General features: G+C 42.2%; 1 long non-coding RNA gene across 1 annotated transcript; it reads left to right on the top strand.

Moving 5' to 3' along the window:
- The first annotated feature begins 1,304 nt into the window (after positions 1 to 1,304).
- LOC133649747 (uncharacterized) lies at positions 1,305 to 14,837 on the top strand. Its single transcript, XR_009826135.1, has 3 exons — positions 1,305 to 1,585; positions 3,218 to 3,401; positions 14,695 to 14,837. It is a non-coding gene; the product is annotated as an uncharacterized LOC133649747 (long non-coding RNA).
- Positions 14,838 to 22,933: the final 8,096 nt, after the last annotated feature.

Below are 22,933 nucleotides of genomic sequence, written 5' to 3' on the forward strand. Positions count from 1 at the left end.
TGTTAAAATATAAAGTCATATCGCAGTTATTGTAACCAAAATATTGCGGTTATCATTAATTGTCAAATGTGCTCAAAATAACCAACACCTTAAAATATTTTAACAAAGTGTTGTTTAAAATAAACACATGTATAAAACATTAGCACCACACCTATATAATATACTTTCTTTAGCAAAACAAACATAAATATTGTTCTGCTATTATATGTTTTTTCTTTATGTTTATTCTTTATATGTTTTAATTTGTAAAGGTTATAAAATGTTTATTGTTAGAGGCAAAACGCATGTTGTTTGTAAGACGTTAATGTGTTTTGTATTTCTGATAAATTCCCGAAGCTGTCATTAGTGTTGTTTTGTTTGTATTTATTGTCGCTATTTTGACCGTCCTCAAAACATTGATTACTAGTTTTTTTTTACCAGCACTTTTCTCGTCATTTTTACCTTTCAATGTTTTCTTAAACCTTAAAAAATAACTACATGTCTTCAGCTCCTCACTGAGCTTGTTCCACCATTAAACTCCTAAAACTGAAATACATTTGTATTTTATATTCGTTTTTACTTTACCTTTTTCAAAAATCAATATACCCCGTAAATTATAGTTTTCTCCTTTTAATTTAAATAACCTAAGAATACAAGCTAAAAGGCTAATGTTCTTTACACAAAACATAATTTCCATTGTTTTTAAACACACAATATTTAAACATTTTTAACACATTAAAACTTATAAATAACAGATTGGTATGTTCATAGTAGCACACTTTGTGTATTATTCTAACGACCCCTTTTTTAAAGTTTAATTAATGGGTCCATGTTTGTTTTATAAACATTTCCCCAAACTTCAACATAATATGTTAAATATAAAAAATAAAACTATAATATAACATATGCAAACATGTCTTATTCAGCATGTGTTTTACTTTATAAAGAATAGCAATACATTTAGATATGTTTTCCTTTTATATATTTAATATGCGGTTTCCAATATAATTTATAACCAATTATTATTCCCGAGAATTTAGTTTCATATACTCTATCAATTTCCCCTAGATTTAATTTTAATTTTGCTTCACAATTTGTCCTTGCACCACGTCGGTATAAATAAATATTTCTAAACAAAGTTGTCGTCTTTATTGTTAGCTGGCATTAAGAAATGTAACAATAAAGTGTGGGTAAAAATATGAACGACTTCAAAGGCATGTGGCGCTGTCGTTTTCACTCATCACTTTCACACTCGCACCCGGAAACAAACCCCCACCTCTGGAATCAGACCCCTCCTACTTTTCCGCGCGCCAAATTCATTTTGCAAAAAGACGGTCTAGTGTGAACATCTCCTACCGCCACTTAAAAAAAACATGCAAAAAGCAAAGAAAAACTTACAGCAGTTGCATGTAGGACTTTCGCCGTCTTTTTCAATGATGTTACCCGCGAGCAAGCCTTCGATGTCGGGGTCTTTAGTAAAAAAAAAAAAAGATCTCCTCTTCTTCCACTGCGAGCGACCCTTCAATGTCAAAACACTTTGGCTGGAAGTCCATTAAAGACGAATGCTCCTTCAAGACCAACCAGCATGCCAGAGGCATAAAAATCTGTAAGTAAATGTATATATATATTGTATATTGTAAGTTTTTTCTTGTAAAAATGAAAATCTGACTCCTCAAACTATGTTTGTAAAAATGCACTCGCTTTAAAATCTTCCCATATTCCCTCTATAAAACAAAATAATGAATACGCATAATATTAAACAACACCCCGAGAGTCATTTTCCAACTTTGTAAGATCAAACGGACATAGTTTTTTTTTCAGTTTAAATATCTACTGCTCGCTAGTGTTACCGTATCTGAGTTATTATACAAAAATATATTTTTGTATTTTTCAATCGTCCTGCAACTTTACTAGGGCGTTTTGGACATGTCAGCACCCCAGAACTCACGATGCCTGCGGCGGGACTTGTTGGAGTGGTACCTGGGTGTAATTTTTAGACATTTTGGGGACTTTTGACCACTTTTCCAACTTTTCTCCCCCCGCTCCTCCTGCAACTTTGTTGGGGTTCGCGAGGCCTGCGGTGGGTCTTGTGGGACTAAATACCGGGTGTAATTTTAAAACATTTTGGAAACTTTTTACCACAATACAAACCCTTTATTAAGTAAAAAATATTAAAAATCAGTAATTTGGTAACATTACAAACAGCGGACCTTTTAGTGTCTAGAGAAATAACATCTGGTTTTTGTCAACAAATTCTCCCGCCTTAAATCTGTCTCTACCACTCTCATTAGATATGGTTTTTCTACCGACAAAAACCAGACACCAACAATAAATCTGTCTCTACCTATCTCTCTAGACATGGTACCAACCAATTTGCTGTGTGTGTGTGTGTGTGTGTGTGTGTGTGTGTGTGTGTGTGTGTGTGTGTGTGTGTGTGTGTGTGTGTGTGTGTGTGTGTGTGTGTGTGTGTGTGTGTGTGTGTGTGTGTGTGTGTGTGTGTGTGTGTGTGTGTGATTTCATCCGGCCAAAAGAAACAAAACTAACAATAAAGATGGTAACTTTGCTTAAAAATATTTATTCATTCCGTAATTTTGCTGTTTATTACGCGTGTATTTTCTAAACATTTTCATGACTTTTGCTGTGCATGCCTTCTCATCGCTGCTGTGCTGCTGCGAAAGTCCCAAGAGGGTGTTCTTGCCCCTCCAAACTCTCTCTCTTTGTTTATAATGCATATTTTCTGCTAGATTTACTCTTTATTTAATCCAAAGGAAAAAACTAGCCATCAATGGTAAATTTTTACCATCGGTCTCCAAACTACGGCCATAGGCCAAACGCGGTACGCCGACGTCCAAAATCCGGCCCCCTGATTTTTTGAATTTTTAGATGTTTCTGGACATATTGGGCATCCCTAGACTCACGAGGTCATCGGCGAGACTTATGGTAATGGTATCGGGTGTGATTTTTAAACATTTTCATGACTTTTGACCACTTTTCCAGTGGATTAGTCAAAAATGAGGGGCGTATTGTTTTCAAAGGGGAGGAGTCCCATAAAAAGTTTCGACCAATCAGACTATCAAAAAGATTGTTTTCAAATACTATTGGTTGATGTATTGTATTGTATTGTATTGTATGTGGGCTCTGTACCGAGGATGTCGTTGTGGCTTGTACAGCCCTTTGAGACACTTGTGATTTAGGGCTATATAAATAATCATTGATTGATTGATTGATGTATTGGCAGGGGAGGTCCTTTTGTACTCCGTCGGGGGTGTGGTCTCAAAGGACAACCTTCTTTTCGTTGCCAGTATGCATTTCCAATTCCGGCTGCTTCGAGACAAGACGTCTATCCACTTCTCCCGCAAAGACTCGGTTGGAGGAATTTGAGTGCGATTCAGAAAAATCCTAGTTTTCCGAGGAGCGTCGTGGTAAGTTTTATCATTTTTATAAATTGAAACCGGCGTTTCGCTAATCATGCCTACTAAAACAACAGGTTCCTCCATCTTTTCCATTTTCTCTTAATGCTCGTACTAACAAAGACTTACCAATCACATATACCAGTGTGCGTGTGCGTGTGCGTGCATGTGTTAATACTCAAAGAGTCGTAAATCGCATTTTGACACAAAGTAACTCACCCTCCTTACCTCCACCTTCCTCTGACCTCCCCTTCACCCCACCCCTCCTTTTACAGGGCCATCAATCACATTTTGACATAAAGTGTATCCCCCTTAGCCCCGCCTCCTTCTGACCTTTCCTTCACCCCACCCCCCTCTGACCTTTTGACCTTAAGGTCGTAAATCTTTTTTGACTAAAGGTGTATCCTTATACTCTCTAACATTGCAGCGTATGTGCTAAAAGACATGCGGGCTATTTATACAGTGGAGTCACCCGATTTCAGGCAGCTAATTAGCATGATACCGGGCGTCAAATGGCAACTGGACAGTGAGTACATAAAAATGGAAAGCGAGCTAAAGAAGACACTCCAAACTCTGCCTCTGCTCATCATTCAGCACTGAAGGTACACACACTCTGTCAATGCTCTTATATACTCTTTCATTCTAGACTTATAGAATGTTTGATTATCTCATCAGTCTAAATGTATAGACAAAGTTCACAAACATAAAGAGATATCCTAGTGGGCCAGGCCAATCTTTCCCTATCTCTAAACTAAAACTGGGAAAATGTGTAGTGTTAAAGGCTACACATTTAACCTGCAGAAAAAAAGCAAGACTATGTATTTAACATAACATAAGAACTAAAAAGTAAAGAGACAGTGCCTTCTGGTGGGGGCACTGCTACTCTGCCCCTAATATCACTAAGACTCCAGGTGTAGAAGAGGAAAAGGTGAATTACCTCCCCAAAAAAGTCTGATGTAAGATTTACAGCATGCCTTCAGTCAGGATTCATTTCTCCTAAATCTAATAACACATTCACCTCACTTTGGTCTCCATGAACAGTTTTAACCCTCCTGGACGTTGCAGCACCGAGATTAAAAGGTTTCAGACACACTTTCCGAAAAATCCCCAAAACAGTGTAGGAAGGTTTAGTATGGTCAATCCTGGATCTTAACTTTGGTGAGTTTGTTGAAAGTGCATGAGCTGCGTGCTACGTTAATTGCAGCTGTTGATTAGGAGTGAACGAAAGGAGATGAAAGCAAGGATATAACCTGCTCAGTAAAGGGATAATGAAATGGGAAGAGAAAGACAGAAGCAACGTGTTCACATGATTATTAAAACAAAAAGAGATTGAAAGGGTGGTTTACTGTCAGAGGTTGTTAGTAATGCACTTCATTGGATTTATTTAAGTAACATTTTGGATAAATTGTACTTGTCTGAGTAGTTTTATTGCTACATACCTTTTTTACATTTTTACGTCACTATTTTTGTGAAGAAGAAACTGTTATGCTTGCAGGTTGGCATTGTTGGTGTGACCCCAGGACACAGAGACAGATAGGCAATGTGCAAGTAATAAGCCCAAGGCTATAGAGAGAAGTAGTAGAAAAGTACAAAAGAATGAGGCAACACCATCCTACAGATCAAAATAACCGCAGACATCTGGTGTGAACAAACGTGCGTTATTGCACCACGTTGTCGAAAAATAATCTCTCCTTTGTCCGTACTTCTTCACTGGTTAAATAATTATATAACGCTATTCAATTTCATTTTTTTTAAATCATACATGCCTTTAATATGTTTGTTTTCGTTGCTTTGATTTCAAGTTAGCTTAGCCTAGCTTTTCTTACTCCGAATACACCACCACTTGGAAATCGTCAGGACTCTTAGACTTTGACTCAGTGAATAAATGTGAGTATATGGCTTTGTGTACCATGTGCACACTTCTCTTGGGGAAGTTGTCCTGCTAGAGGGCCGTGTCCGCCAGTTAGAGCACAGTAACAAGATACATTTAGCTGGCGTGGACACACCTGTGAGCGTAGGCTGTACTAAGCCTACAAGCCCGGTTAGCAGTAGCCCTCAGCGGCCTAATAACTGCAATGTGCCGGTGAGGACGCATAACAGATTTGGCACTTTAGCTAGTCCTACACCTCCGTCCATTGGCCCCCACACCTTAGATATAGGTGATTTCATCACATGCAACACTCAGGTTAGTCAACCAGCCACAGTGAAGTGTATTTCTGGGGCCAGAATCCCCGACATTGGGGCTAACCAAAAGGAACTGACTCGCAAGGGACTCGACAAGTACGACAGGCTAATTACAACACTAGTTATTCAAATATAACGATACACTTCGGCTTAAATGACACTAGGTTTCCTAAAATTTAAATGTCTTTGAATACAGTGTTAAATGTTGTGTTTGGATTGCGCCTTTACTCATTGCATTACGGTACCTATTGTGTTGTGCTGTATGTTCTATATGTTTACGGTACATACACAGGATGTGACGTCATTACGCTCTCTTTGTGAGACGCGCCATTTTCAGCCGCTACTTGTAATAAATATGCCATTAGGCTAAAGATTAAGAGTATTACTTTATTCTCCGACACGTGTGGACACTGTGCACTGAAACCTGACAGGTTATGGGCCCAGGAAGAGTTGGAGGAAGTTTAACGTGACGGATTAACACAGAGCTTCTGTGGACAACTTGGAGATAAAGTGAGTAAAGCTCGGAAGAAGTTTTTCGCGACGCAATACGCGAGATGGCTAACAGAATGGCGACACCAGCCCCGCAACTTCTTTTTGATGGATCAGATGAAAAATATGACCTGTGGGAAACAAGATTTTTAGGTCATCTACACATTCTAAAATTAAAAGAGGCGATCCTGAATGCGCCATCTGGCAATGAAGAAGCACAAGCTGAACATAGGAGGAAGAATACTGACTGTTATGCTGAACTGATCAGACTCATTGATGACAAAAGCTTATCCTTAATAAGACACGAGACAGCAGATGATGGCAGACAAGCCCTGAAAATACTGAGGGAACACTACTCCGGAAAAAGTAAGCCAAGGATCATCAATCTGTACACATCACTCACCAAGCTACACATGGGAGAAGGTGAGAATGTTACAGACTACATTATAAGAGCAGAGAACATTATCATGGCCCTAAAAGACGCTGGTGAAACCATGAGTGACGGACTAAATGTAGCCATGGTGATAAATGGGCTACCAGAATCCTTCAAGCCCCTAGCAATCCATGTAACACAAAATGAAAATACAGTTACATTTGCAGACTTTAAAAGGAGACTAAGAGTTTATGAAGAGAGCGAGCAAATGAAGAAGACAGAATCTACAGACAATGTGATGAAGACCCATGTAAAACAGGGCAGAGGTCCACCAAGGGCACAAGCTGGCAATAGAAAAGATGAAGATGCCAACGTGACGTACTACAGATGTGGAATAAAGGGGCACAAAGCAAGAAAGTGTTCCAGAAAAGTATGGTGTGGATACTGCAAAAGTAATACACACGAAGAGTCGCTGTGCAAGAAAAAGGGGGAACGAGATGGCGCGAGAAAGGTCGTGGAGGAACGAGTCAGCGACCGAGAGGACCATTTCTTCAAGGCAAACGACGCAAGGAATGAGAGACCACCAGGCAGCGTGAAGATGAAAGGCATTATGGTCGACGGAGGAGCAACATCACATATTGTGAATGACATAGAAAAGTTTAAAAGCTTCGATGACACGTTTCAACCTGACTCTCATTCAGTGGAGCTAGCAGACGGAACCAAATGCAGTGGAATAGCACAGAGAAGAGGAACAGCGACCATCTGTCTGCAGGACAGCGCTGGACGACAGCACAGAGCACAACTGAGGGATGCTCTGTACATACCCACATATCCACATGACATATTTTCCGTGGCGCGTGCCACAAATGGAGGTGCGACGATCACCTTCGAGAAAGGGGACAATCGCATGGTCACAAGGGACGGTAGCAGGTTTGACATACACGAAAGTGGTAATCTGTATTACTTGCCTACTGTTCAAACTGATATTGATCTATGTAAAGTGTGTCATGATGTACAAACATGGCATGAAATTTTAGGCCATTGTAATTATGAAGATGTGCAAAAATTACAAGGTGTAGTGAGAGGCATGGAGATAAAAGGGAGTGCGGCTAAACCAGCACAATTATGTGAAGTGTGCACAAAAGGAAAATTTACCCAGACGAGAAACAAGGAGCCTGACAAGAGGGCTAAGAAACCCTTGGAACTAGTCCACACTGACCTAGCCGGTCCCATGCAAACGCCTAGCATCGATGGTCACAAATATACACAAATATTTACTGATGACTATTCTGGTACCATGATGGTGTACTTTCTAAGGTCTAAAAGTGATGCAGTGCTCGCAACAGAACGGTTCTTAGCTGACGTAGCACCATACGGTGAGGTTCGGTGCATCAGATCAGATAATGGTTCTGAGTATACAAGCAAAGAGTTCCAGGCACTGTTAATAAGGAATAGGATTAGACATGAAACGTCTGCACCCTATTCACCACACCAAAATGGCACGGCCGAGAGAGGGTGGCGAACCCTTTATGAGATGGGCAGATGCTTACTGCTAGAAAGTAACTTACCAAATAAGCTGTGGAACTATGCTGTACAGACGGTGGCCTATGTACGGAACAGATGCTACTCTAGGCGTACACAGAAAACACCATACGAGTTGTTCGCTGGGAAAGAACCAAACATTTCCAAAATGCAAAAATTTGGATCAGTGTGCTATGCTTACCAGCAACAAGCCAAGGGCAAGCTAGACTCTAGGTGTGAGCAGGGTGGTTTTGTGGGTTACGATAAAAACAGCCCAGCCTACCTAGTGTACTACCCAGAACAAGAGAAAGTTCAGAAACACAGATTGGTAAAATTCACAACCAAAACTGCAACAGAAAAAGAAACACAAACATGTGAGACATACATGGGGTATGGTGATGTACAACCCAGGGTTAATGAAAGATACATTTGTGTTGATGATGACAAGGTTGACAATGTACCAGATCAAGGTTTACAGGGTGTTTCTGAGACTTTACCTGAACAGACTGAACGCACACAGCCGGGTAGAGTCACTGACACTGTAAACAGAAAGAACCCATCGCGAACCAGGAGGAGGCCGGTTCACTTACAGGAGTTTGAGACTGAGGATACAATGGACAAATTTGTAACATGCGTGGACTCTTGCTACAGAGCAGTATGTGACATTCCTCAAACCTACAAGGAAGCGATAATGTCAAACAAATCAAGGCAGTGGAAAAATGCTATGGATGATGAGGTGAAGTCACTGGAGGAAAACGACACCTTTAGCCTCACCCATTTGCCACCGGGCAAACAGGCAGTGGGGGGAAAATGGGTCTATGCTCTCAAGAGTGACATTGACGGAACAGATAAATACAAAGCGAGATTCGTAGCGAAAGGCTACAGTCAGAAAAAGGGAACTGACTACAAAGAGACATTTTCACCCACAGCGGACATGACAAGTGTAAGGGTGATCATGCAAAAGGCGGCACAAGAGGAGCTAGTGCTGCACCAGCTTGATGTAAAGACTGCTTATCTTCACGCCCCGATCGATTGTGAAATTTATATTGAACAGCCAGAAGGCTATGAGAAAGAATCAGTCACAGGTGAAAAGCTAGTGTGTAAATTGCACAAGTCTCTCTACGGTTTGAAACATTCCGGTAGAAAATTGGAATGCAATGTTGCACACATGTCTAACTGAGAATGGTTTTGTACAAAATTCTGCTGATCATTGTGTGTACTCACGAGAGGAGCATTATGAGAAAGTGATTTTACTTGTATGAGTAGACGATCTCATCATAGCATCTAAAAACAATGGTGTACTCAACAGTGTGAAAATGATGCTCACTGAAAGATTCAAAATGAAGGATCTAGGAAAATTGAAACATTTTCTGGGAATAGATTTTGACCAAACAAATGGTAAAGTCACAATGTCTCAAGAGAGATATGTTCACAAAATTTAGAGAGATTTGAAATGCAAAATTGCAAGTCCAGAGAGACTCCATGTGAACCAAAACTAGAGTGCGCAGGTGATGCAGACAAAATGACAGATCAAAGAAGGTTCAGGGAGGCTGTTGGAAGCCTAATTTACTTGTCCACATGCACACGTCCAGACATAAGTTTTGTGGTCAGTAAATTATCCCAATACTTTGCTGAGCCAACAGTCGAACACTGGAACACAGTAAAACATGTGTTTAGATACCTCAAAGGTACAGTAGAAAACAAGTTATGTTTCAAAGGAAATAAAACTGAAAAACTGGGATTGAGAGTGTACAGTGACGCTGACTGGGCGTCAGATGTGTCTGACAGGAGAAGCACATCAGGTTATTGTGCTAGTCTAAGCGAAGGTAGCTCTCTAATCTCATGGAAAACAAGAAAACAAGCTACTGTTGCTTTATCTACATGTGAGGCAGAGTACATGTCTTTGGCATCAGCCATTCAAGAATGTATCTACCTAGGACAGCTACTCAGAGGCATTGACAATTACCCTTATGCACAAACAAAGGTATTTGAAGATAATCAAGGCACTATTGCACTAGCCAAAAACCCAGTGAACAGGCAACGGTGTAAACACATAGATATCAAGTACCATTTCATAAGGGAAACTATAAAAAGTGGCAGAGTGATTTTGGAGTACTGTCCTACTGAAAATATGATTGCCGATGTTCTGACAAAGCCAGCCACCAAGATGAAGCTAAAAAGGTTCAAACAGGACATGTTTGGCACTTAGAAGTGCAGTGTGTTTTTCTGTTTATTGGGGAAGGGACAACATGTGATCCCTATTTTCTTTTCTTGCATTGTAATTTTTTCTCAAGGTAACCAATTGAGTTAATGGCGAGTGGGGGTGTTAAATGTTGTGTTTGGATTGCGCCCTTACTCATTGCATTACGGTACCTATTGTGTTGTGCTGTATGTTCTATATGTTTACGGTACGTACACAGGATGTGACGTCATTACGCTCTCTTTGTGAGACGCGCCATTTTCAGCCGCTACTTGTAATAAATATGCCATTAGGCTAAAGATTAAGAGTATTACTTTATTCTCCGACACGTGTGGACACTGTGCACTGAAACCTGACATATACATTTACATTGCTCCAACACACTCCAGTCTTACAGGTTTAGAATACAAACATTAATAAATCATTATTTTATATTCATGTTAGCATTTATGTAGCTAGTGATAAGCGATCTAATTGCCAGGAAGCAATTAGCAGCACAAAGTGCCAGAAAGCAATTAGGATGCTAGTCTTCAGCTAACTTATCTCGCTATACTGAATTATTTGAATAACTTTATTTATTTGAATAACAAGGTACCTTTAGGACCAGTTTTAATTTAAAACACAATCACAGTTTTATACAGGATACATAGGTAGATAAATTGAGGAGGTAATGTGTAATGTGTAATGTGTAATATTATATGACCCCTAAAGGGGTCATATAATATTTTTTTTTCTACATTGAACACATTTCCTTGTGAGCTACATAACCTGTAGTGGTGTTTTTTTGGTCAAACGTTTGCATACATCATGTTTTACAGACCATCCTCAAGCCTCTTTCTGACCGACTCTTCAGGATGCGCGGTTCTGTTGGCGGCCTCATTTGTGTGCCTCCACTTCGACTGCGTCTTCACCCTGTCAGCCATGTTGTAGTTTTTAGTCCTCTATATTAAGTCTACTGACTGATAGAAGTTAGAACTGCACGAGAATGCATGTGCATGTACGAGACTGTCTGCCCCAAAACAAGAGGATTGAGAAAAATAAGGAACTTATTGACTACAATGGCGGACTCGCACAAAGTTCTTTGGGTAAAACTTTACCATATATGAAGATGTCCGCTGACATCACCAATGGGAAAAACTATACTATACATACATTAGGCAAATTCCAAACGGCTCGTTTAGAGGAAGTTTGAACGAAGGCAACATTGTTTTGTAAATATCTCCGCAATGACTCCATGGTTTGATTACAAATTTTCGGAACAGATCCCAAATACACAAAAACAGGTAGAAAAAGCTAAGAAACGTAGATTTTGCACAATAGCTCTTTGTCGAGGGGGCGTAGCCCACGCGTCGCCTGCGGGCAGGGCGTGTGCAGGCAGCTGACTGGTGAGTGGATCTCCCAGATGGAACGGGTTATCTAATCACCTGTCTCCTTTATTAGCAGCGTCCGAGACCAGAATGAGCCGTGAAGCCCGTGAAGCCCCCCGCCGGTTCCCACTGGCACCAGCAGTCCCGAGATTAAACCCTGCGTGAGACCTGGGACCAGGTGACTTACATCGACGGTCAGCGGGTGCGCCCGGGAACGGAGCGGGTATTCCCCTATTTTTAAATTATTAGAGATGTGAGCCATGACACTCAAACAGGAGAGGAATCCACTCAGTCGTTGGTGCCAAAACGCACTACAATCCCATGGCTGGCCACATGGGGTATGATAAAACATTCAATTGGGTCATGGTCCGATTCTATTGGCCGGGCAGACGTGTGCCGTTGGTGTGCTGCCTGCCTGGACTGACAGCTGGTGAACCCGGCGGCCACCCCCAAGGCGCCCTTGCGCCCATTGCCGCTCATGGAGGCCCCCTTCGAGAGAATTGGTATGGACCTCATAGGACCATTATACCCGAGCACACGGGGATATTGCTTTGTGCTAGTCCTGGTGGATTACGCAACGCGCTATCCCGAAGCAGTGCCACTGCACTCCATCTCTGCAAAGAGTGTCGCGCAGGCCCTGTTTCCGGTCATCTCCCGAGTTGGAATCCCAAAAGAGATTCTGACTGACCGGGGCACGTCTTTTATGTCACGCACGATAAAGGAACTATACGTTTTATTGGGAATTAAAGCGATCAGCACCAGTGTATACCACCCACAAACAGATGGGCTGGTGGAGCGGCTAAATAAATGGTAAATGGTAAATGGGTTATACTTATATAGCGCTTTTCTACCTTCAAGGTACTCAAAGCGCTTTGACACTATTTCCACATTCACCCATTCACACACACATTCACACACTGATGGCGGGAGCTGCCATTCAAGGCCCTAACCACGACCCATCAGGAGCAAGGGTGAAGTGTCTTGCTCAAGGACACAACGGACGTGACGAGGTTGGTAGAAGGTGGGGATTGAACCAGGAACCCTCAGGTTGCTGGCACGGCCACTCTCCCAACTGCGCCACGCCGTCCCCATAATATAAAATAAGACGCTGAAAACCATGATCCGTAAGTTTATGCACGGAGACAAACCGAATTGGGATAAATGGCTGGAGCCCCTAATGTTTGCAATGCGAAAGGTACCTCAGGCCTCCACAGGCTTTCGAACTATTATACAGCAGGAAGCCGCGTTGGACGTAATTAAGGAAAGCTGGGAGCAGGGTCCAAGCTCCAGCAAAAACGAAATTCAGTACGTCATGGACATGCGAGCAAAACTCCACACGGTGGGGCACTTGTCACGCGAGAATTTGCTCCGCGCCCAGGAACGTCAGCAACGCGTGTATAACAGGGGGACTCAGCTAAGAAAATGTTCACCGGGAAATAAAAGTGCTTGTGTTACTTTCAACATCCAGCTTAAAATTACTTGCCCTGTGGCAAGGACCCTTTGAGGTCACACGGCATGTGGGTGATGTGGATTACGAGGTTCGACTGAAAGCATGGAAGGAGGCTCCGCCACCTTCCATGGTAACGGTGGTTGAGGAGGAGGAGAAGTTCGGGCCAGAGGTCCCGCGCTCTGACCCCCCCCACCCCTGTGACAATCTGTTCACGTTAGCGCAGAAAGCGGATGTTGCCAAGCTGCAGCGGCGCTATTCTGATGTGTTCTCCTCCCGGCCCGGCCGCACAAACCTCATCCAGCATCATATTGAGACCATCCCGGGGGTTACATTGCGATCTCGGCCCTACAGGCTCCCTGAACACAAACGCAAAGTAGTTCGGGAGGAATTAAAATCCATGCTGGAATTTGGGGTAATAGAAGAATCCCACATGGCGTGGTGCAGCCCCATCATTTTGGTAGGGAAGAAGGATGGGTCTGTGTGGTTCTGTGTGGATTACCTCAAGGTGAACGAAATATCACGTTTTGATGCGTACCCAATGCCTCGGGTCGACGAGGTCCTGGATCGGCTGGGCACTGCTCGTTTTTTCACGACACTGGATTTAACCAAGGGCTACTGGCAGATTCCCTTGTCACCAGAGTCCCGGGAAAAAACTGCCTTTTCCACTTCGGAAGGTTTGTACCAATTTGTGACACTTCCGTTTGGCTTGTGCGGTGCGCCCGCCACGTTCCAGCGCCTCATGGACCGGGTGCTGCGCCCTCACGTGGCATACACGGCTGCCTACCTGGATGACGTCATCATCCATAGTAGCGGCTGGGAAGAGCACATGCGGCGGGCGGGTGGAGGCAGTGCTCGAGTCCCTGAGGCAGGCGGGGCCCACCGCCAAGTGCGCAGTTGGCCGGAGGGAAGTACAGTGTTTGGGGTACCACTTGGGAGGGGGGCAGGTGCGACCGCAGGTAGACAAGACGGCGGCGATCGCAGCCTGTCCACCCCCAAGACAAAAAAAGAGGTGAGGCAGTTTTTGGGTCTGGCGGGCTACTACCGCCGGTTCATTCCCTGTTTTGACCTCACCCAAAAGGGTGCTGCAGATCTGGTCCAGTGGACGGAGCAGTGCCAGCGGGTGTTCGAGAAGGTAAAAACAGCACTCTGCGAGGAGCCGGTACTGCGCATGCCTAATTTTGCCATCCCCTGCTGTCTGCAGGCCGACGCGTCGGGCAGAGGGCTGGGGGCGGTGCTGTCCCAGCAGGTGGAGGATGTTGATGGCCCCGTACTATACATCAGCCGGAAAATCTCGGACCGGGAGGCGAGGTACAGCACGGTGGAGAAGGAGTGCCTCGCCATCCGGTGGGCGGTCGGGGCCCTCGGATACTACCTGTTGGGACGCTCCTTCAGTCTCTGCTTGGACCACAAACCACTCCAGTGGCTCCACCGCATGAAGGATGCAAACGCGCAGATCACCCGGTGGTACCTCCTTGCAACCCTCCACAGACCGGGTACGCAGATGGCCGTGGCCGACTTCCTCTTGCACGCCTCTACGGGGGGGAGTGGGCGCGGCCGGACAGCTGCCCGGCCTGAGACTGGCGGTGGAGGCATGTGGAGGGGGCGTGGCCCACGCGTCGCCTGCGGGCAGGGCGTGTGCAGGAGCCGGCTATGAAGCAGCTGACAGGTGAGTGGATCTCCCAGTTGGAACGGGTTATCTAATCACCTGTCTCCTTTATTAGCAGCGTCCGAGACCATGAGAGGAGAGGGAGAACACAGAGAGGAAGAACACACTCGCTCCACACTCGCTCCACGCACGAGCCAGACGGTACTGGCCAAAAAGACGACGAACAATTGCTCCGAATAAAATACTTTTTCAAACCTGGCATCCGGGCGACACAGCCATTCTGTCAGTCCAAAGGAACCCACGAAGTAGACTTCCACACTCTTTTTTAAGCCATAACCGTTATTAACTGTGTTAACAACGAACTTTAAATCCCATTGAAAAATTGCTATGGATTCAAAAAAAATTCACCCTCTTTATTGGAAGAGGCACACTTTCTTTTGGCCAGTGGTGGCTTATTTTGCAGCTGTAATAAATAAAAAGCAGGAAGACTCTGAAAGTCTGTTCACCAAAGAGTTTTGCAGTGCACTTGAAGACCACATGACGTGAACAGCGTATTGGCAGGACAGTGAGTACAGTGCTCGATAGACAAGGCAAAACAAATCAAAGATTATCTTATTGGAATCTGCGTACCCATTCTTCACAGAGACTGAGTCACTAATGTGTGAAATTGTTTGTGTGGCAACAGTTTATGCTAACAGAGAAAAAAACAGGCATCCTGCCAGCCTGTCACAATTTTTTACATTTTAATCTCAATGCACCATCTGTGCTGACAAGGTTAGTGCACTTGTGCTGTCCAACGAAATTTGTGTAGGTCTGTCTTAAAAAAACAAAGCACAGATTATGTCGAGACCAAATACGAGTCACAATCAATTATGGACAATCGTGCATGCCGGACTCGCAATTTAACTTACGTCCAGTCTGACACACAAAGGGGAGGATGACCTTGCCTGCGGAAAGTAAGTCATTCTTTGTATGAGGACCAATTTGCTCATCTTGCATTCCGTCTGGCTTTGCAAAGTGCACCCAGTCACCAAGGTATCACATTCTCATAAATTCATATTTGAACAAATTTAAAGCAGCATATGTTGGACTAAATCTGAATTGGGAAGGAAGCAGCAGGTCGTTGTCTCAAAGACAAAAGTGAAACACTTTTTTGACATAATTTGATTAGGGATATGTCCACACAAATATTTCAATGTTGCCCATTGCCTGACTTACTGTACATATTCTGTCCATTCAAAGAGCGCCATTTAAGATCTTGAATAGATTGTATTTTACATCTTCTCAGCTGTTTAAAATTGGTGCAGTAGATAGCAAATTATGTATGAAGTGCCGGGCAGCTGAGGGGACTCTTGTTCATTTAGTTTGGGAATGTCAGAGAATAAAATAGTTATGGTTGAAAACAGGAATAGAAGCAACCACATTCTTAAATATAAACATCCCAGTGACACTGCAAACATGTAATCTTGGTGATCTACATCAATTTAGTAACGTGTCATCAAAGAGTAAAAATGCATTTCTTTCAATATGCATCATAACAAAAAGGGTAATATTGAAAAAATGGATAGATGTTGATAGTCCAACTCATACTGACTGTTGTGTGACAATCATTGGTAATTTGACTTTATCTTTAATTATTGTTGCATTGAATTAAGCTTACCGCCGCTGATGGCGTCTTATTATGGTTGCTATGGTGCATACCAACACATATCAGCTATGGAGATGATATGTGTAAAATATTAGACACAATGTGTTGTCAAGCTTATGAGAAGCAAAGCAAGTGTAAGCCACTGTGACGCTATTGTTCATTTTTTAAAATGCTTTAACTTTTTTTATAATTGGCTGTGATGATAACGTCAATGAGGGATTTCTAATCATTGCTATGTTGGGATTCGTATTAATATTGATACTGTTGTTGATATTATTAATTTTTGTTTGACTACTTTTAGATTGTTTTGTGTCATGTTTGTGTGTCCTCTCAATTGCTCTGTTGATTGCTATTCTGAATGTTGCTGGGCCGGGTTTAGTTTTGGAATTGGAATTGTATTATTATGGTATTATTGTGTATTATTTTGTTGGATTGATTAATAATTTTTTTTTTTTTTAAAGAGCGTCAGCGTGCCTGCCAAACGCATGCCAAAGATATAGGTGGTAACTTTAGAAGACAAGCTTTACATAACATTAAGTTTGGTAATTACAATTCGAAGACAAAGGATGTGTTGATCCTGTCAGCCAAGCTAAAACAAATATGCAAAATATGATAAGGGTATCGCAACTGGCTCACCTTTACAGGTACTCGCCCTTGATCTTGAAGCGAAACCGGTCCTGAACACGCCCTTTCTTCAGAACTAGGCTTCTGGACTTTGCCGGTTTGAACTCCATCCTTGCCCAATTGGTGACCTCGATCAGGTCCTCCAAAATCCATCTTCCTTCTGGCACTGATATTGCTGTGATGGTAAGGTCGTCCATGAACGCGCTAATGGGCAGCATCTGGATTCCGTTCGAAAGGACTGCGCCTCGACGTAACTTCTCTGCCGACTTGACAAGAAGGTTAATCGCTACAGAAATTGGAATCACTGAAATTGTGCAGCCAGTGACAATGCCCACTTCTAGTCTCTGCCAGTTGGTGATGAATTCTCCACAGGTGAATCGCATGTTAAATCTGTTAAAGTACTGCCGCAAAAGTTTCTGGAATTGCTCTGGTATCATTCCATAGGCATTTGTTAAATCAAGCCACAGGACTGCTAGGTTCGGTGGTTCCTATTTGCATCATCCAAGCCTTTGCATCTTTGCAGGGCTTGGAGATTACGCTGGTGTGTTTGAGACAGCCAGGTACCCCTAGAATGCCACCTTTTTGAACTGAAGTATCCATGTAACCGTTGTCCAACATGAAGGTGGTCAACCTCCTCGCCAGAATCCCCAGGAAGAGCTTAGCTTCCACATTGAGGGGGGAGATGGTACGCAATTGCTTAATCCCTAAAGAGTTTTCTTCCTTAGGGATGAAGCACCCCTCAGCCACCAGCCATTCATCAGCGAGGAAGTTCTTCCTCCACGCCACCGTCAGTAGCTTCCAGAGTCGTTTCCTGAGCCTTTCGCAATGCTTGTAAACATTGTACGAGATGCTGTTGGGCCCTGGGGCTGATTTTCCTCTTGCGGTCTTGAGGAAGCTGACTGCAGCTGCTCACTGCTCACCTCACCTCCCAGGGGGCTGATCAAGGGTGATGGGTCAAATGCAGAGAATCATTTCGCCACACCTAGTGTGTGTGTGACCATCATTGGTACTTTAACTTTAATTATTGTTGCGTTGAATTAAGCTTACCGCCGCTGATGGCGTCTTATTATGGTTGCTATGGTGCATACCAATGACTCTAACTCAGTGGTGTCAAACATACGGCCCACGAGCAATATCAGGCCCTCGAACAGGTGTAATCCGATCAGCGGCTCGCAAGATGACTTTGCTATGTATAAAAATGAGCTGCAATTTTTTTAATTAAAGAAACTGCTGTTCTAAATGTCTCCACTAGATGACCTGTGTGAAGTTGGCCCCTTGCAAAACTCTGTTGAAATAGTCTATTTTGTTTGTGCTGCTTTTGTGTAGTTGAAATGGTTGTTTGTGCTGCTTTCATTTTTGAGTTACTAAAGATTATTTTATAAGTCAATCAGAGGTCACCCAGCCCCCCATTCTCCAAATTAAGTCAAAATTAGGCCAAAATAGTCTAATTCGTTTGTGCTGCAAAAAAATGTGGTCTAGCTATTATAGTTTTTAAGTAATTAACGTGTTATGACTTTTATGTTATTAACATGTAATTAACTTATTACATGTAAATAATCCTTAACTATGTCAGAACCTCCCAAAATCAGTGCCAATCATTTGTGCTGCGTGTGTGCTAGTTTGTGCAATCAAAATGGTTGTTTGTGCTGCTTTCGTTTCTGAGTTACTAAAGATTATTTTATGGGTCAATCAAAGGTCACCAAGCCTCCCCGTTTACCAAATGATGTCCAAATTAAGCAAACATAGTTTAATTTGTTTGTGCAGCATCTGTGCTGGTTTGTGCAGCAAACATTATTGATTGGGGTGCTTTCATTATCGAGATATTAACATTTCAAATTTCCGCAAGTGAACCTGTCCCCCCGGGGTTTCCCAAACTAGGCCAAAAATAATCTTAAATTGAGCCACAATAGTCTCATTTGTTTGTGCTCGGTTCGTGCAGTTGACATGATTGATTGTGCTGCGATAGTTTATGAATTATTAACATTGACAATTCTGGAAGTGACATCACAAGCACACCGGAATTCTCAGTTTTCGACCAAAACAGTATAATCTGTGGTTCAAACAATAACACAATAGTCTGATTTGTTTGTGCTATGTTTTTGCTAGTTTGTGCCTTTGAAACTATCGACTGTGTTGCTATAATTTATGAGTTATTGCGTTTCAAATAAGAAATCGTGAACTACGCTGCACAGACTCTGGGGGGCAGAAGACAGACTGGTACACAAGTGCAATTAAAGGTTGTAATGCAGCTTTTGCAAGTTTTACAACAGATACACCACTTTTTATGTCTCTGATAATCCTATTAACCCAAAGTGTCATTCAAACACATTTAAACATTACCAACAACCCGAAATAGCAGTGGAAATGCATTGGAATATCAACACGATGCACCTAAAGAATGAGGTCAGCTCATTACCTGAAAAAAATCATTTTGACACCTGGTTTGGCCATCAGAGTCGACTTAGGACGTGCTGAATAAGACTTAGCGCAGTTGTCCGATCAATACAAGATACAGTTGTACCTCGGTTTTTGTATGCCCCACTTTTGGAATACAGTGGAACCTCAACTTACGAACACATTGCGTTCCATTAACGTAGTTGTAACTCAAAATGCTCGTATCTCAAATCAGCCATGCCTACTAAAATTAATTGAAATTAATTGAATCCGTGCTTGTCTCGTGGAAATGTGTAGGTAGACCCGGAGCTTGAATTTTACTAGCGCTCGGTTATTAGCATGTAGCATTCTCGTCTTTTACTGTATTTAAATGTCTATATAGCTAAACAAGCTGAAATGACCACAATCACCTCCTAGGGTACAAGAGGCACACTGCATATGGCTAACAGTCACATTAGAGATTAGAGCAAGAAAACTAAAATCAATCAATCAATCAAGGTTTATTTGTATTGCACCTTACACCATCACAATGGTGCACCAAGTGTGTTACAGGACAAATAAGTTAAAAGCAAGTAAAACCATGCATATTAAAATAGTAATAATACATACTTATGGCAATTGTTTTTTAAAAGCCAATTTAAACAAATATTTTTAGTAGAGATTTAAAAGCTTCTAGCTCTGTGATGGCTCGCAACTCAGGTGGGAGGGAGCTCCATAACTTGGGTGCGGATGCTGAAAAAGAACGATCACCCCATTTTTTTAACTATAGTCCTTGGTACTTCCAAAGTTGTGTGTAAAGATGAGCGCAGATTCCTTGGTGGGTGGCGAAAAGTTAAAATATCAGCCAAGTATGCTGGGGCCAGATCATTGATGGCTTTAAAAACAAAAATAAATATTTTAAAATGTATTCTAAAACATACTGGGAGCCAATGGAGAGCAAAGAGAACATGGGCATGTTTTAGAGCATGAGTGAGGAGGCTAGCTGCTGCATTTTGTACCAACTGGAGCTTGCGGAGGAGTGACTGATTTAGTCCACTGTAGAGGGCATTACAGTAGTCCAGTCTAGAGCTGATGAGAGCATGAATGGCTTATTCAAGGTCTGCCCTCTGCAGAAAAGGCTTCACCTTTGTCAAAAGCCTGGAAAAAAACCTGCTGTAACCACAGAGATAACTTGTTTTTCAAACTCAAGGTTGCTGTCAAATATCGCAGTCAGATTTTTCACAGCAGGAGCGAGGGTTGGCGTACTCAAGCTGGGTGCACTATGACGTGCATCAGGGCTGAAAACAATGTACTCTGTTTTGCTGTCATTTAAATGCAGAACATTCTGTGACAGCCATAGTTTAATGTCATTGAGACAGCTAGGGAGTGAATCGAGTGCATTTCTGTCACTTGGCACAACGGGGAAAATAGAGCTGAACAATCAGCATAAAAGTGGAAGTTAACATTGTATTTGGATATGATTGAACCTAATGGGAGCATGTAAAGAGAAAATAGAAAAGGCCCAAGGATTGAACACTGGGGTACGCCAGAAGAAAGTTGAGCAACTGTGGAGGAGAGATCATGAATTATTACTGAAAAGAACCTTTGGAAGAGGTATGAGGAAAACCATATTAGCACAGATCCATGTAGGCCAACGCAGTACTCCAAGCGGGACTTGAGGACTGCATGGTCCACAGCAGGGGTGGGCAATTAATTTTCACCGGGGGCCGCATAAGCAACCCGAGCACTGCTGGAGGGCCACACGACAATATTTCAATTAAATTTTGCTCAATATTATTTTTGATATACCGTAAGATAAATAATGATGATGATAATAATAATAATAATTAATAATAATAATAATAATTTAATTTAACCTAACTTAACTTTATACAAAAGCAGATTGCTTTTGATGGTCACTTTATCCTGCATTATCCAACATTTTTCCCCATCAGATTTGGACAACCATCTGTTGTTAAAAATAGTTTTTAATCATATTTATTTTATATTGTTTTTTATATTGGTTGTATATGTAATTGTTTTTTCTTTTTATTCAGTCATTGGTGGAGCTAAGGATAATATTTGAATATTGTTTGTAATATTGTTGTGCAGCACTTTGGAAACATTTTGTTGTTTAAATGTGCTATATAAATAAAGTGGATTGGATTGTCACACCTGCCAGCTTGTCCCAACACCCATTTACCTCTGTGAACAAGTCATTACCTGTGGTTGTCTCTTTAATTGACTGCATCAGAGCTCTCATCCAAAGTTAGCGAAAAACAGCCCATGTCTCCGGGCATTATCAGCGCAACAAAGTCCAATAAGCACTCCTTAATAAACTCTCCGTCAGAAAACGCCTTACTTTTTCTGGCGCTTTTGTGAGAAATGACGAAACTTGTCCTGACGGCTGCATCTCTGGGGGTGTGAAATATGGCACAAAGTCCTTGTTGGGTTTGCAGTTTTACCATCAACGCATCAGCCTCCCTTGCGCGCGCTTCATCAGACACATTCCGGTATTTTCCCTCGTGTTTCTTCGTGTAGTGGCGATTAAAATGATATTTAAACACAGCAACCTGTGTACCACACATTAAGCACACGGCTTTACCATTAATTTATGTAAAGAAATACTTGGCAGTCCATCTCTTGTTGGAAACACGCCATTCCTCATCAACTTTTCTTTTTTTTAGCGTCTCATCACTTGTCTCTATGCACCTTCACTCACAGGTTCCCTCCGGACATACGGCATAAATAACACATTTCAAAATAAAAGCAGCACAGTTGTATTGCGCGCACGACATAGATGTTTTTTAAACTTTATTTTGTAATTTGTAATTGCGCCGTTCAATTCACTCACAATCGCACACGCGCATACGTCCACACGGAAGTAATACAAATAACGCTTTTCAAAACAAAAGCAGCACCGTTGTATTGCACACTCGACATAGATACTTTTTTAAATTTATTTTGTAATTTATGATTGGCCTCACGCGGGCCGGACATGGATGCGCAAAGGTCCGGATGCGGCCCGCGGGCCGTACAATGCCCAGGTCTGGTCCACAGTGTCAAAGGCAGCTGTGAGATCCAAAAGGACAAGCACAACAGCATTTTTGGTGTCAAGGGCCATAAGAATGTAATTTTGAACTTTTATTAATGCTGATTCTGTGCTGTGGCGACTCTTGAATCCTGATTGAAACGTGTCAGCAATATCATTGAAGGACAGGTATGGCTGAAGTTGTGCGAGGACAAGTTTTTCCCATGATCTTGGACAAAAAAGGGAGATGTGTTATTGAACAGAATTTGGAGAGAATGGATGGGTCTAGGTTATGCTGTTTTAGAAGTGGTCTGACTACAGCATGCTTCAGGGGTGGGGACAATACCCAGCCTGAAGCAGCTGTTAATAAGCAGAACAAGGCACAACTCCACATGTAGCTGTGAAAATAGAAGAAACTAAAGTATTTGACAAATCAGACTATTAAGTGCATAGAAACGTACTGACTGCAAAAAGTGACATGGCACCACAAAAGACAGCACACATCTTTAACGATTACTTTCAAATAGTATATCATATGCTGTCATCTGTGTCAATAGAAATGTTCACATTACAGGTTACAAGAATTCCACGTCTAACTAAAGAAAACATGTTGCAATAAATTGTATATGATTGTTATGTTTTACATACGCACGCTCACATCAACTAAAATTGTAGTCC

This window comes from Entelurus aequoreus, linkage group LG05, assembly GCF_033978785.1.
Source record: "Entelurus aequoreus isolate RoL-2023_Sb linkage group LG05, RoL_Eaeq_v1.1, whole genome shotgun sequence".
NCBI classification, from domain to species: domain Eukaryota; kingdom Metazoa; phylum Chordata; class Actinopteri; order Syngnathiformes; family Syngnathidae; genus Entelurus; species Entelurus aequoreus.